Source organism: Sturnus vulgaris, chromosome 3, assembly GCF_052056855.1.
Source record: "Sturnus vulgaris isolate bStuVul1 chromosome 3, bStuVul1.hap1, whole genome shotgun sequence".
Lineage (NCBI taxonomy): Eukaryota > Metazoa > Chordata > Aves > Passeriformes > Sturnidae > Sturnus > Sturnus vulgaris.
In genome coordinates this window covers 47060566-47074610 of record NC_142245.1, presented here as the reverse complement: position 1 = coordinate 47074610, position 14045 = coordinate 47060566, and the positions used below count along the sequence as shown (strand labels likewise).

Below are 14045 nucleotides of genomic sequence, written 5' to 3'. Positions count from 1 at the left end.
AATTGAGTCCTACTTCCTTTCCTCCATAGCAGTCATCTGCTCTGTTTTCAAGGTTTTCATTTGCCACGTAGCTTTAAAGGTACATGTCTAAGAAACTTTCCCATGAGAAAATATTGCAGTTTTGAAAGCAAATAAACTGTCAAAACAACAACAACAACAACAAAAAACCACAAAAAAAACCCCAAAAACAAAACAAAAAACCCCACCAAAAACAAACAAAAAAACCCAAAACCAAAACCAAACCAAAACAAAAAAAACCAACCCAAAAAACCAAAAAAACCTCATCAGAAGCCTATAGGCACTTTTTTTCCCCCAAGCAAATACATTCTGCTTCACAACATACCTCACACTACCTGACAGGAATCTTTCTACTACAAGGTATCTAATCTCACTCAGAACAGAACATAACAGAACACCAGGAGAAAAGGACGGAGTTTACTAGAAGTGCATAAAACACAAACTAAATCACAAACTTCTTTAGGTTGAATTATTCCTTTGCAGTTTATTTGAAAATGTATGCACTTTGTTCAGGCTAAAAGACTGGCGTATATTTTTGCAGTTAAACTTCTGTCTTCAGTCAGAACAATCACAATCATAATTAGAAGCCAGAGCACCCCGCTTTTTTAGCATCCATTGTGTGATGGTTAAATAGGGTTCAGCTTGTAGCAGCAAAATACTTTATTAACTGTGATCCAGGCAATCTGCTCAGTTGTTATAATTCTGCAAAAATATTTATTGTGAGCATCACACAGCAACTGAGCTGGTGTCAAAAACTCCTAATCAGTAACTAGGGTTAGTAACTGGTTAGTACAATAGTAGCATAAAATAACACCACTGATGATATGTTATTTTACACCAAGTGAAACTGTTGGCAGGGTAAAACAGACACAGAACATTTTGACATAATCCTTATTTCTAGAAATAGCAAGTATGGACAAAAGGATGAAAAGCCTACTCAGTAGCCTATTAGGTAACAATACAAACCACTCTGTAATGCAGAACATCCAATTATATAGTTGATCCTGAGCTGAACTCAGTACATTCATTGTGCCTGTAATTCACCTTTTGCAGTGATAAGAACATATTTGAAACAAAATTGCTTTTATAAAAGGATGCAGATTTCCTAAATTCCAATCCAGGGACATTGAGAAGTATATTTTCTAATATGCTGCTTTAGTCAGCAAAAGTCACAGTGAAATCTTTAATTAATTCATAACTACATAGCTACTTGTCCCCATGACTGCTGCAGTCAAACTATCTCTTTTTGCTGGTGCCAAGATCCGGGTTGGGAGAGTACTCTCATATTTACAAATTTCCATCTTAACTTGTCAGGCAACCATTACTTCTCATTTCATTCCAGATAAATCTCCAAAATTTTCAGCCAAATTCTGACATTTTTCATGCATAGATTGATCTGAATTCTGATCTCTGTCTTGTTGTTGTTGTCACTGTTGTCTTTTTGTTGTTGTTGCTGTTGTGGTTTTCATCGTTTTTTCCTCCCAGAAGTGCTTGGCTCACGGCTTGAAAACCTAGAGTCTATAAATGGCCTTGAAAAACAAACATCAGCAAACTGCTTTGGCTTTTTCCATGTAGCGTGACAGGTCACTTAAATTATGGAGCATTAGCTAGTGTTCCTCTCTAGATGATTAAAGCATTTTAGATAACTATAAAGAAGGAATCATGGACAGAAAGAGATTAATATCCACAGAATTTGTGAAAAGATAAGCCTGTTTCCACTGTTGGAAGCAAAGGCCTATTTATTTGCGTGGCAGCTCACAGTGAGGGCAAGGGCTGACCTTCTGTTCCCTGAATGATGTTAAATAACAACCTCTTGTACTCCTACCTCATACAGGTGGGAATTTCAGCTTTCCTATGCTGCTAACTTTTCACCAATCCTCTGCACTTCCGTCTAAATTTGTACTGCTTTTCACATTGGGTCAAAATATGTCTAACTGCACAACTCTTCCTATTTGGGTAGTTGCATGAGTCTTGGAAATATGGAGTCTAGGTCCAGCTAAAGGCTTTACAGATGATTGATACCAATAGAAGACATCATTTTGTAGCATATAATCAAATTCTCTTATTTTCTAGAATAGGAAGGTACAGTATTAAATGTATAGAAATTCCTGTTGTTTGAAAACCAGTTACTGGTTCTACTTTTTTATAATATTCACCTAACAAAAATTCCAAAGAAAATTCAGATGGATCTCACAGTTTAAGGTTATACAAGTCCTTGTTGGAATATTGGATAGTTAATTTATATTAATATTAAATTTCTATTATTTAGTATCTTCTACTGCAAATATAATAATTGAGCATTAGTTAAAATTATTTATACCTTGACCATGCAGAACAATTTTTTGCAAAGAAACCACCTTATGAAGGAAACCCATGAAGAAATCATATTTTCTCTGGCAAAATGGGATCATTTAGCCTGAGGAATAGAATAGAGTTCATCAGAGTCGTCTCCTTATGTCTGATTGCTGTTATTTGGTTTGGGCCCATTTACTCAATGCATATTGCTTCTCTCTTGCAGTCAAGGATTTCTATTTCTTCCTCTTCAATATGAGGTTACTGATGCATTTGAGTTGCCTGTTAACAGATGCCACTTCATGACAGTGTTGTCTGAACCTCAAAATTGGCAGTGAGTCCTGTTCCTTTCTTCTCAGGGACTCAGAGAAACCTCAGGAAACAGTGGTTGGACCTCCACGGTTCAGCTCCAGCAACCCTTAGCCCTGAGACCAGCAGGCATGACAGAAATGGAGATGAGTGCATTTAACCTTGATGGCACCCTTCCCCACAGCCTGAATAACCCCTTGCCCAAGGCACTGCTCCCCACAGCCTCCCTGTCCAGCAGCACCCATCCCATGGGACAAGCCCCTGCATCACTGGACTCCCAGCCTTCAGATACAAACCAACACTGGATCCCAACTGCAAACAAACATCTTGGTGCCCTTTTGCTCATGTAGTAGCTACTTCTCTCCCACCTGGAGTGCAGATTATAATTTAAAAACCAATCAGTACTTGCTTGCAGCAGGGGTCTCTCCTCCCCATCATCTAGCATGGATTTCTGTGAAAACAGTCCATTGGGCTCAGTGTCACACTAGCAGAGAATCCCTCTGGACTCTGTTTGTTACGAGAGTTGAGGAAGATCCCCCTCCCCTGCCCTCAGCATCACCTTTCTGGGATAGTTCCTCTCATCTGTGATTTATGCTATTCCTTCCTGCTAGGTGGAACTAAAGGTGAATGTGCTGGGACATTATTCACCAAGCAAAATGACATATATAATGTAATGGGGATAAATACTCAAACTGTCAAAACTTACTCAGAAAAGTCCTGTTACACTTCTTTAGGTGGGTGAGATGAATTTTAGCATCTGGGGAATATTCCAGTGAAAAGGAATGACAGTTTCTATTGTATTATATTTTAGAAAACTTCAGTTGCTCCTCCTGCCCCTCCCCAGCTAGTGGTACTGCTCTCTGCTGATTCCTCTGCCTGAGACCTAAATGCAGGCAGCTTTCACTTTTCTTACAGCAGGATAAGGCTTTATAGTGAACTTCAGTGACTACTAGGAGAAAAAGTAAGTATTTTGCCTTGACAAGTAACATTAAGCACCCTGACAGATGCAGTTTTAAAGATATAATTTGATAGGCAAGTACCAAGGATGAAATTCAGCCCTGCTTACCTTTAGTAATGGCTTACTTCAGACTCCTTGCTTACACTTCTGCAGGACAAACTGTGCCTGTTTGATCTACTATTTTCATCTGTGAATAAGTAACTGATATTTTCTGGGAGTCATACACTTGACAAATATATATACATGTATATATGCCAAATACACTCATTTTTATATCTAAAAACAGCTTTTCATCATATTCTCTAACACATTTTATATAAAGCCTTTGTTATAGCTGATCCTTTTTTCTTTGCTTAAAAAAGATTAATCAGCAACAATTCCAAACAGAAAAGTATATTCCCAGCATAAAAGACTAAGCATGTGGTTGAATACTGTCCAGCCAGTGTTTTTATGGAGCGCAGACCACCATTCCAGGGATTCTAGGAAGCCTAAACAGTATAACAGCAGGGTCTTTGTTCTTTCTTCCTAAGCACATGAAAAACACCAAGGTCTTGCCTCTCTCCCATTCCACAGGCTATGGCCAAATAGTGTGCTAAACAGAAGCCAGGCTTCAGGGTAAGACTGCATTATTGCCATCAGATCCAAGGTGCTTTCATTGTATTTGCTTTCATATAGTTTGATTAGTGGCTGCAGAAAAGAGAGAAGTGGGAGAAATACAGCTCTTTTTGCACTCCAGTGCACAGATGGGCAAAGTCACTTGTTCTTCTCCTTTTATCTTTCTCGTTCCTCATTATATCAACCCAAATTCTCACTGATTCTCATCACAGTGAATTGCACCTCACCCATGAGCCAGCAGTGTGTCCTTGTGGCCAAAAAGGCCAGTGGTATCCTGGCGTGAATTAGGAAAAGCATTGCCAGCAGGTCAAGGAAGGTAATCCTGCCCCTCTCCTCAGCCCTGGTGAGACCATATTTGGAGTGTTTTGTCCAGTTGTAGACTCCTCAGAACAGGAGACATGGAGCTTCTGGAGCAGATCCAGCAGAGGGCTAGAGAGTTCATCAGGAGACTGGAACATCTTCCTTATGAGGAAAGGCTGAGGGAGCTGGGCCTATTCAGCCTTGAGAAGAGATGACTGAGAAGGGACCTCATCAATGTCTATCAGTATCCAGAGGGAGGGTGCCAAGTGGATAGAGCCAGGCTCTTCTTGGTGGGGCTGAACAATAGAACAAGAGGCAACAGGCAGAAACTGATACACAGGAGGTTCTACCTGAATATAAGAAAAGCTTCCTTACTGTATGAGCAACTGCACACTGAACAAGTTTTCAGGGGAGGTTGTGGAATCTCCCTCACTGTAGATGTTCAAGAATCATCTGGACACAATCCTGTGCCAGGTGCTCTGGGATGACCCTGCTTGAGCAGGGAGGTTGGAACAGATGAGCCCCTGTGGCCCCTTCCAACCTGACCCATTCTGGAAGATATTGTGATTCATTTTGCAGCTATTCCCATTGATACCAATTAAACCATTTTAGAGAAGTTAGAAACCATTTAGAAACCATTTTACTAAAGTTAAGAGGGGGGAAGAAAAAGAACTGCAGCAGGTAGAAATGAATCTTGGTTTTTGAGTAGAAAACACTCTGATATTTTATTAATAATCAATGAGGTGCAAGAATCATATGCAAGAGAATAGTTTTTCAAGATTGGGAGAATAATGATTTGCAAGATTTTGTTCCCCTGGCAGGTGATTAAAGAAATAAACAGAAGATGTCCTCAAATAATCTTACAGGCGTGATTATGTAATAGCACCAATTATGGAGGGGTTTTTACAGAAAGCAAGGAATTCAGGTACAAAAACTATGAATTTTCTTCTTACATTTCCTTAAATTATTTTCTTCTATGGACCACAGATGCAATATTCGCAAACCCATACCCTTCCAAAAATGGATATGGGGGCATCCTTTAGAGGGGAAAATGGGTAATATTCCCAGAGAAGCTGCCAGCTATCATTGAAGCCACCCACAAGCTGTCAACATGCTGCTAGCAATTTTTTCTTCAAACTAATTAACACCTTAGTCAAGATGTATTCGCCTTTGTCTCTTGACTTACCTGACATTTTTTTAATGATTTAAGTCGGAAGTTTGAAGAAATTCTGCAATGAATATCTATATGTGGGGGATGATCACCATGTAGAACAGGACCATTCTCTCCCAAGAAGGGCATTAATTTTTCCCACAGCTGAATTTACAGAGGAAACAATGGCAGCTGCATGAATCTGAATCTTGTTTAGTTTCTCTGTTTCAGTGCTGCCTTCTCACTACATTTTCAGATGAAACTGTTCATGCCTAAAATGTTGCAGCTACTATTATTTCCTCAGAGAGAGTGTGAAGTGTATTTTTGTGTAAAATAGCATAGTTACTGAAGGATGGTCATTCTACCATTGGTCCTTTTCTGACAAATACTATTCATAGAGGATTTATGACTACTACTTAGAATAATATCTCTGGAGTAAAGCATTGCAAGGGTCCAAGTCGCACAGCCCTCCCCCGACTCTGGCTGGATTTTCTTAAGAGAATCCACCAACTCCTCTTAGCTGCTTTTGACGTCAGAAGACTAAAACTTACAGAGGTAGGGTTTGAAAATTCAGCTCTGATAGATAATACATGTAACATCTTCCTGGGCCATCTCCTTTGGAGTATACAATGAGAGAGCTGTCGGACCTGGATAATGTAGCAATTATATTAAGTCTTGTAGTTCTCCAGTTTTACAGATTTTAAAAATGGTGTCATTTAAACATTGTTTGAATAGCGACAATGCAAGGGGGAAGGGAATAAATTTCATCTCTATTTTGTTCACTGAGCAAGCAATAGTTGCTGCTTTCTGCAATGGATAGAGAGAAGTCAGTAAAAAGCAGACAAACCTCTCACTGTGTCAGACAATTACCTATCTCAACAAGTTTCAATAGCAAAACGGAAATAAGAAAACCGGAAAGATTACTCCTCACACATCTTGAGTCTTCACATGGATGTTTGGCCAGTTCAGTTCTCCCCAGCTTGTCCTTCAGTGTGTGAATTGGGAAAGCTGCAGCCATTCACCAGCCTGGGGAAAACAAAGCATATTTCCTTGAAAGAGTGCACTTCACAAGCTTCAGGAGGTACTGCTGAGGCTGTATTCCACACTTGCTTGGCAGTGATATGGTCTCCAGCACTACATCTATCAAACATTAATGAACTCATCTTCACAAACCCTTTGCAAGGCAGGGAATCATTATCTCCCTTTTACAGATGGAGAACTGAGCCACAGCAAGATGAGAGTGATTTGCCTAGAGGAAATCTGTAGCCAAGCCAGAAACTGAAACCAGACCTTTCAAATTTCAGAGCATCATTTTCAGAGCATGCAGTTACAGTCTGATATGCTGGCAGTTTTTGGATTTGCAACAGAATATTTCTGTAGATTTTTTTTCCTTTTTTTTAACTGGATCCCGCCTGCATTAGAACAGTCTTCCCCTAGTTCCATAATGCTTCCTGGCGTCTATATAAATGAAAAGGGTATAGCAGAGAAAAACATTTGGAATTTCACTCTTGCTTACAATTTTTTAGTCCTGTCATCATTGTATGTCTAGTTTGGAGCCATTAGTCATTCGTTATCATTGTCATTATTTCTAACACAATACCTGAATGTGAAATTCTGTTTTGATAAAATCTCTGCATCTCTTTTTATGACTCCTAAACCAAGACAGTTTGTCATACAGGTGAAAGGAGAGTGTGGGTTATCTGCTGACAGTTACCCTGAAATCAGTCCATGGTAAACTGGAATACTTGAAGAAGAACAGCAAAATAAGTAACAAAGTTCATAAAAATGCATCACTTTTAATAGAAAAGGCAGTAAGATTTCACACTTACCTTTGATATTTAGGATGAAACAGTAAAGCCATTCCTGTAAGTCCAATAACACATACAAAACCCAAAGGCTACAATTCCAATTAATTCAATCACTCTGTCTGTGCTTACTGCTGCTGCTTTTCAGCTACCACTGCTATGTTATGTGCATTTAAAATGAATATTTCATTTTCCAAACTGGTAGTTGGCACAAGGTATGCAGTAACTATTAGTAATATTACTGAATATGAGACAGTTAAAAAGGCAGCAGCCTTACCAAAACACATCTTGATGGCAGAAAAAGGAAAAGAAACTTCAGCAAAGAATTGCTATCAAATGAGTGATACTTCTAAATTTAATTTTATTTGAAGATTAAGGAAGATTGTAGTATAAGGTACTCAATGGATACCATCTGAAGTTGTCTTAGTAGTAATATTATCTTACAATCAGTATCTTATGTTGTATGCATATTAAAATCTGTATGATCAGGCTACACATCAAGAAAAGGATAAAAAATAAAATCAAAATGATCTAGATATTCTGTCCTGCTACTCAGCTTCTGCTATGGTTGATATTATTTAGATAAAAGTAAAAAAGTAAAACGTTTTCCTTCCAGGAAGGAAGGAGAAAAGAAATTAGTCTATTTGCCAATTAGAAGTATGACTAAATAGGCAGAATCAACACAGTCATTGTTTTAGGATTGACATAGGTGAAGCAACCAGTTCCCTGAAATCTCTAATGCCAAATATATACTGGGTTGACTACAATTAGACAAAATTAGTAATATAAAGTAATAGTCAAATTCCTCAAATTATGTATAGCTTTAGCCTATATACCATCTATAACCACCTAAGTTCAAAGATCCTTTTTATTGATGTATATTTGTTACAGTTTCATAAGCCTTTAAACTGACTCTAATATTTGGTACATAAATATGCGTATGATTCTCTTGAAGCTACAGCTCTTGGCTTTGTATAAGATTGGGTTCAAAAAGGAATTTTCATTGTATCAATATTTTAATGAAAATCCAGTGTATGTATGGGCAAATTTTAAATTCTCAAATTAATATACTGTGCAGCTGCTATAGATGATAAGCTAATATATGTGCATCCTTACCAGAGGCAACAGTCCAGGGGAGGGGCACAGCAACTATAGCTAGAATTTTGGAAAACCAAATGGTCCCTGACCTTGACTATCCAATCACCCACTCAAATTTTCTTTCAAGAATAGTTTGAGCCTATTCTTAACACCACCATCTGTAATTATAAGGTTTCTCAGTTTAACTGATTATCAGCTTTTCAGAATTTACAGATTTTGACTATGGAAAATATGTCCTAATATTTGCAATATGTGTAAATGCTCACTTCAAATTATACAACATGAAGAAATGTATATCACCTGGAATGAAATTTCAGTCACATTTAAATGACATTGGATACAATGAGCAATACAGGAACAAATGTTTCTGTTATTCTCAACACATTGTTAAGAAGCACTGACAATCTGCTTTATTTACATATGGCATTTCTTTAATGTATTTTTCATTCTCTTGATTCACTGGCAGGAACTTGGGCTGGAGTTATGATATTTTGCATATATAAATGCTGTGGAAATGATTCTTATAATATTTCTTCCTGAAAGTTTCTGTGTCAAAAATATGGGACTATTCACCATGTTTTCAACAGCAAGTAGATGTAATTCAAAATAACAAAACTGCTTTCTTGTTTTACTGTCTAGTGATTTTATCTCCAGTGTTTCCTCCTATAGACTGCATTAAAAGATTATATTTTGCAAGGAAATCAATGGAAAACAAATATCTCTTCTATGTGTGACCATTGCATTATCTAATAGAAGAATATTACTAATATGCAAAAAATAAGCAGTCAAAAGTTGAGAAAATCAGGATTAAGGATATATATTTAATATCAAATTATGTATCAAAGTATATTTAATATTAAATTAGCTCTTTTTTCTTGCATAAAATATTAATTATAGTGATTAATTACAGTATCACACAATGACACACAAAGTCTTGCTTTGCACTGCCATGCATAATAAGACAAGTGCAAAATCATTAATTTATAGAGTTAATTAAAGTTCAGGATAAATTTGTGAGTTAATTTAACCAGAAACTAAATTCAGTAATCCAAATCCTCACTGAAATATTCTGATTTTAATATACAAAGGGCATATGTTATTTCTAAGTCATGACAAAACATGAATTTTACTCCTGACATTTAGCATTTGTCAGCTTATGAAGACATTGAAAGCACAGACATAAAAACAGTCAAATAGAGCATTTGGTCTGGAAACCATCAGCTCCTGCATCACTTTTCTTTCTTCATATGTGTAGGAGGTGGAATTAGAAGACTGAAGGGAGAAAGAAGGGAGAGCTGGATACTTTTTTGTTTAATTGGTATCAGTTATCAAAGTGGCCTGTATTGCTCTGATCTCTAAATGCAAGATTTACCATCTGGACATGCAGTGAGGGCTGCGATAAATGAGTCCAGCCCTTCTGCTTTTCTGAAATGTGAAGAAATTAGGATGCTATAAGTGGGCCCAAAAATCACAAAATACAAATTCACCATTTTCTCACCTGCTGTCAGAATTGAAGAATAATTCTGAAGGCTGGGTTTGTGTTCGCTATTTATAGATATGAAAACATTATTAAAGGATATTTCTGCTATGTTGAAGTCACGTCCTGCTGGGTCTCTAAAGCAAGTATTTGGCAAGGTCTAAATCAAGTAATTAATTTAAACCAAAATGTTATCTAAATGGAATCAAGCACATAAATATGAGCCAAAACTCCTGGACTATATCGCTGATACCTGTTAGGCATGGGATGTGTTAGCTTTTCCTTGAATGAAAGTCAGTGCTTTGGCTTTTGGTTACATTGGCATTGGGCTTGTTTTAAGAAGAAAGTCGAGCATGTGAATGAGCACATGCAAAACAATAATTTGAAGTTATTAGACCTGGTTTTACATGTTTCTATGTTTATTGGTCTGGCCTAATTAAACTACTTCCACTTTCACCAAGTCAAAGTGTTTGACGAACGTTACAGAATATTTCTAAATGGAAAAGGTTTTGGACACATAATTTAAATTTCTAGTAAATTTCGATCAAATATTTTAGACAAATTGAAGAGCTCTGAAAAATCCTCTTTTCTCACATATTTATGTTTTCTGAGCCATATAATCAGTTGCAAAAACAAGTGATTCACCACTCTGGAATAATTTCAGAATGTGGACTGAATTAATTTTAGAGATGAAAATACATAAAAGAAAAAATGAGAGATGTTACTGAAAGTAACAGAGTAGCAGGAAAACATTGAAGAATAGAGAATGCTTTGCTTCAGAAGTTTGTTTTTTGATGTAATGTATTAAGCAAACAAATACTACATTACCCATGCATTTGGAAACATCCAGGACCACAGGAAGAATGTGCCTGCAAAAGAGTTATTAATTACATCACAGTAACCACACTTGTATCATCCAGCACTTAAAACTCTCTAAACCCTTATGTCCTGTCTTCCCCAGACCCTGATTTATTACATATATATTCAGATGGCACTGTTCGTCAAGTTCTCTGCAGCCTGGGGAAAGAATGCTTTGGGGACACCTCATTGTGGCCTTCCAGTACCTTAAAGGGGCTTATGAAAAGGAGGGCAAAGGACTTTTATACAAGCAAATAGTGACAGGAAAAAGGGCAGTGGTTTTAAACTGAAAGAGGACAGGTTATTTTAGATGTCAGGAAGAAATTCTTTACTCGAGGAGTGGTGAGGTACTGGAACTGGTTGCCCAGAGAAGTTGTAGATGCTCCACCCATGAAAGTGTTCAAGACCTGGAAGGGCCCCTGAGCAACATTAGCTAGTCACTGGCACCCCTTTCCGTGGCAGAGGGGCTGGAACTAGATGATCTTTAAGGTCCTTCCAACCCTAAACATCACTTCCCTGGGCAGTCTGTTCCAATGCTGTACAATCTTTTCTGTAAAAAAAATAAAAAATCCTACTATCCATTCTAAATCTCTCCTGGTACAATCTAAGGCACTTTCTCTCATCTTGTGACTTGTTACCTTGGAAAAGAGACTGATACCCACCGGGCCACAGTCTCCTTTCAGGGAGTTGTAGGGAGCCATAAGGTCACCCCCTGAGCCTCTTTTCCTTCAGGCTAAACAACCCCAGATTACTCAGTCACTTCTCATCAGACCTGTGCTCCATATCCTTCCCCGGCTCCATTGCCCTTCTCTGGACTCACTCCAGCACCTCAATGTCCTTCGTGTTGTAAGGGGCCCAAAACTGGACATGGGATTTGAGATGTAGTCTCATCAACTATTCTAATTAATTAATTCTTAAAAGTATTACCCCTTAAGTACATACCTGTGCTGGTTCTGTCTTGATCCTGCAGACACAGAAGTGATGTGAGCCTACCCTCGCCAGATGGTTCTGTGTTTTAAACACCACCTGTGACATGTGGTCAGAAAGTCAATGAAGGTTTATTGCCAAATTTTTACTACATTTTCAACATGACTGTGTTTTACCTTTAATTTTCTAAAGTTGGAACTGAGATTCACTGAAGTTAATAGTTTCTCAATGCAGCGTCTATTATTATTATTATTATTATTACTATTATTATTACACTTTAGAGTATCAGAGTTTGAAATCCTGCACTAGTCTGCCTGCAGCACACACCCCATCACTCTTAGTCTGCTGATCCTGGGTTGCACAGCTGTCCCAGCTTGGCAGGGCATGCAGCCATTCCTGCACCTCTGCCTTGGGCTGACCCACCTCCCTTGTCCTCACTGCTGCTTTTATAAAGCACATTTCCAACATTATCTGGGGACTTTATGTCTCCTCAGGCTTCTTTTACTTTACTCCACTTTTCTTATCTTTTTTTTTTTTTTCTCTCCTTTCACAGACGTAGAAATGCCCTAACTCTTTTCACTTTCCCATTTGCCTCAGAGACCCAGCTGCTCCCCCGATCTCCCTTGCACACTCTTTTCTCTTTCTCTTACTTCTCTATGTATGGATGCATTAAGAGACATTCCAGGCTCCAAATGTAAAACAGGACTGCAGTGCAATAATCTTTAATCTCTATCACTACACTGTGATAATCTCTCACAAACAGGCTATGTATGGGAAAAAGGAAGCCAACTGACACATATTTAGAAATCTGATACATATTTCCCTCATTCATTGATGTGCTAGTTGTTCACTCTGAAGGTCTTGCTCCAAGGACTGTTCCACAGTGGTCATAGATTTTATAACGAGAACAGCTTGCCTTACCACAGGTTAACCCATTCTGCATCCCTGCACTGAACACCTTCCAGTCTTTATTTCTTCACAGGCTATTTTTCACTGTTTTTAAAAAACCATATTAGCACAGATCCACTTTATCCATAGCTGTCATTCCATTTTCTCATACCTGTAAATTTGCTCTAGTTTCTTCCCCTGGAGGCTTTATTTTTCAGTTTCATTTTAGGCACTTTCCAGTACAGTTCACTCCCCCCCCCCCCCTTTTTTTTTTCCTTTCAAATCTGCATGGACTCCTCTTCACCAAACCACAGAACCTGATCAGCTTCATCCATCTGGACCTGTCAGCTGTCTTAGTACTACCAGAAACACTCTTTCTTAAAATAATATTCTCTGTTGGTGCCCATGACACCATCTACTGATTTTCATCCCCTTCTTCTCTCTCCAACTGTTTCTTTGGCACAGCCTTTAGAAATCCTCTTCTGTCTTGCCATCATTTTCATTGACAGTTTCTGTTTTTCCAACTCTTCTATTTCTCTAATTTAGTTTTGTAATGTCCAACTACAAAAAGAACCCCAAAAACCAAGACCAAAACCAAACCACAAACAAACAAACAAACAAAAAAGCCTCCAGAATCCCACTCTATCTCTGACATATGATTTTGGACTTCTATCTCTTATCATTGCAAAAACAGACCTCTGTGCTGACCCCGTCAAATTTTGTACTGAAGGAAGTTCTTGAATTTGACAGTCATCAAGATAAAAACTACAGAAAAATTAAGATATATGTCCATGAGAAATAGGTCAGCTAGCTTCCTTTTTGCAGACTAGTTTATATCAAACAGTTTAGAAAAGCAAGTAATTTATATCTGGTTGCAACACATATTGATTGCCAGTAGAAGGAGGAGATGGAAAAATAATCAGCTGCATCCTGCACAAAATATTTTGAACTTCTGAGTGATCTCAAGCCATTTATTCTGTTAGTAATCACAGCTATGGGGTGCTGTGAATTTAGACAGGGCAATTCAGGAGGTTGCTGGCCCATCTGTCCACACCATGTTCCTGCCAAGCACCCCTGTCATAACAGTGGCAGGAAAAACGAAAATATGTAAGCAGTTTCCAGGTGATTTTTAACCATAAGCAAGGCTGGAATCACAACAGTACAACTGGTTGAGCTGCAGTGAGCAAGGCACACTAACACATCTGCTTCTGCCTTACTATGCAAAATATCCCTAACAGGTGGTGAGGAGAGAAGTGAGCTACTAGGGGAAAAGGATTGTTTTAAACCAGAGTAGCTTTTTGCCTTCTTGAACTTGAGTCAGAATATCACCATTTCTTTCTTTCACACTCT

At 38.1% G+C, this 14045-nt stretch overlaps 1 long non-coding RNA gene across 1 annotated transcript; it reads right to left on the bottom strand.

Annotated features, from left to right (window-relative positions):
• Positions 1 to 6539: 6539 nt before the first annotated feature.
• Positions 6540 to 11907, bottom strand: LOC148224323 (uncharacterized). Its single transcript, XR_015802860.1, has 3 exons — positions 11823 to 11907; positions 10851 to 10891; positions 6540 to 6668 (listed from the first exon to the last, which is right to left on the bottom strand). It is a non-coding gene; the product is annotated as an uncharacterized LOC148224323 (long non-coding RNA).
• Between the last annotated feature and the right edge of the window lie 2138 nt (positions 11908 to 14045).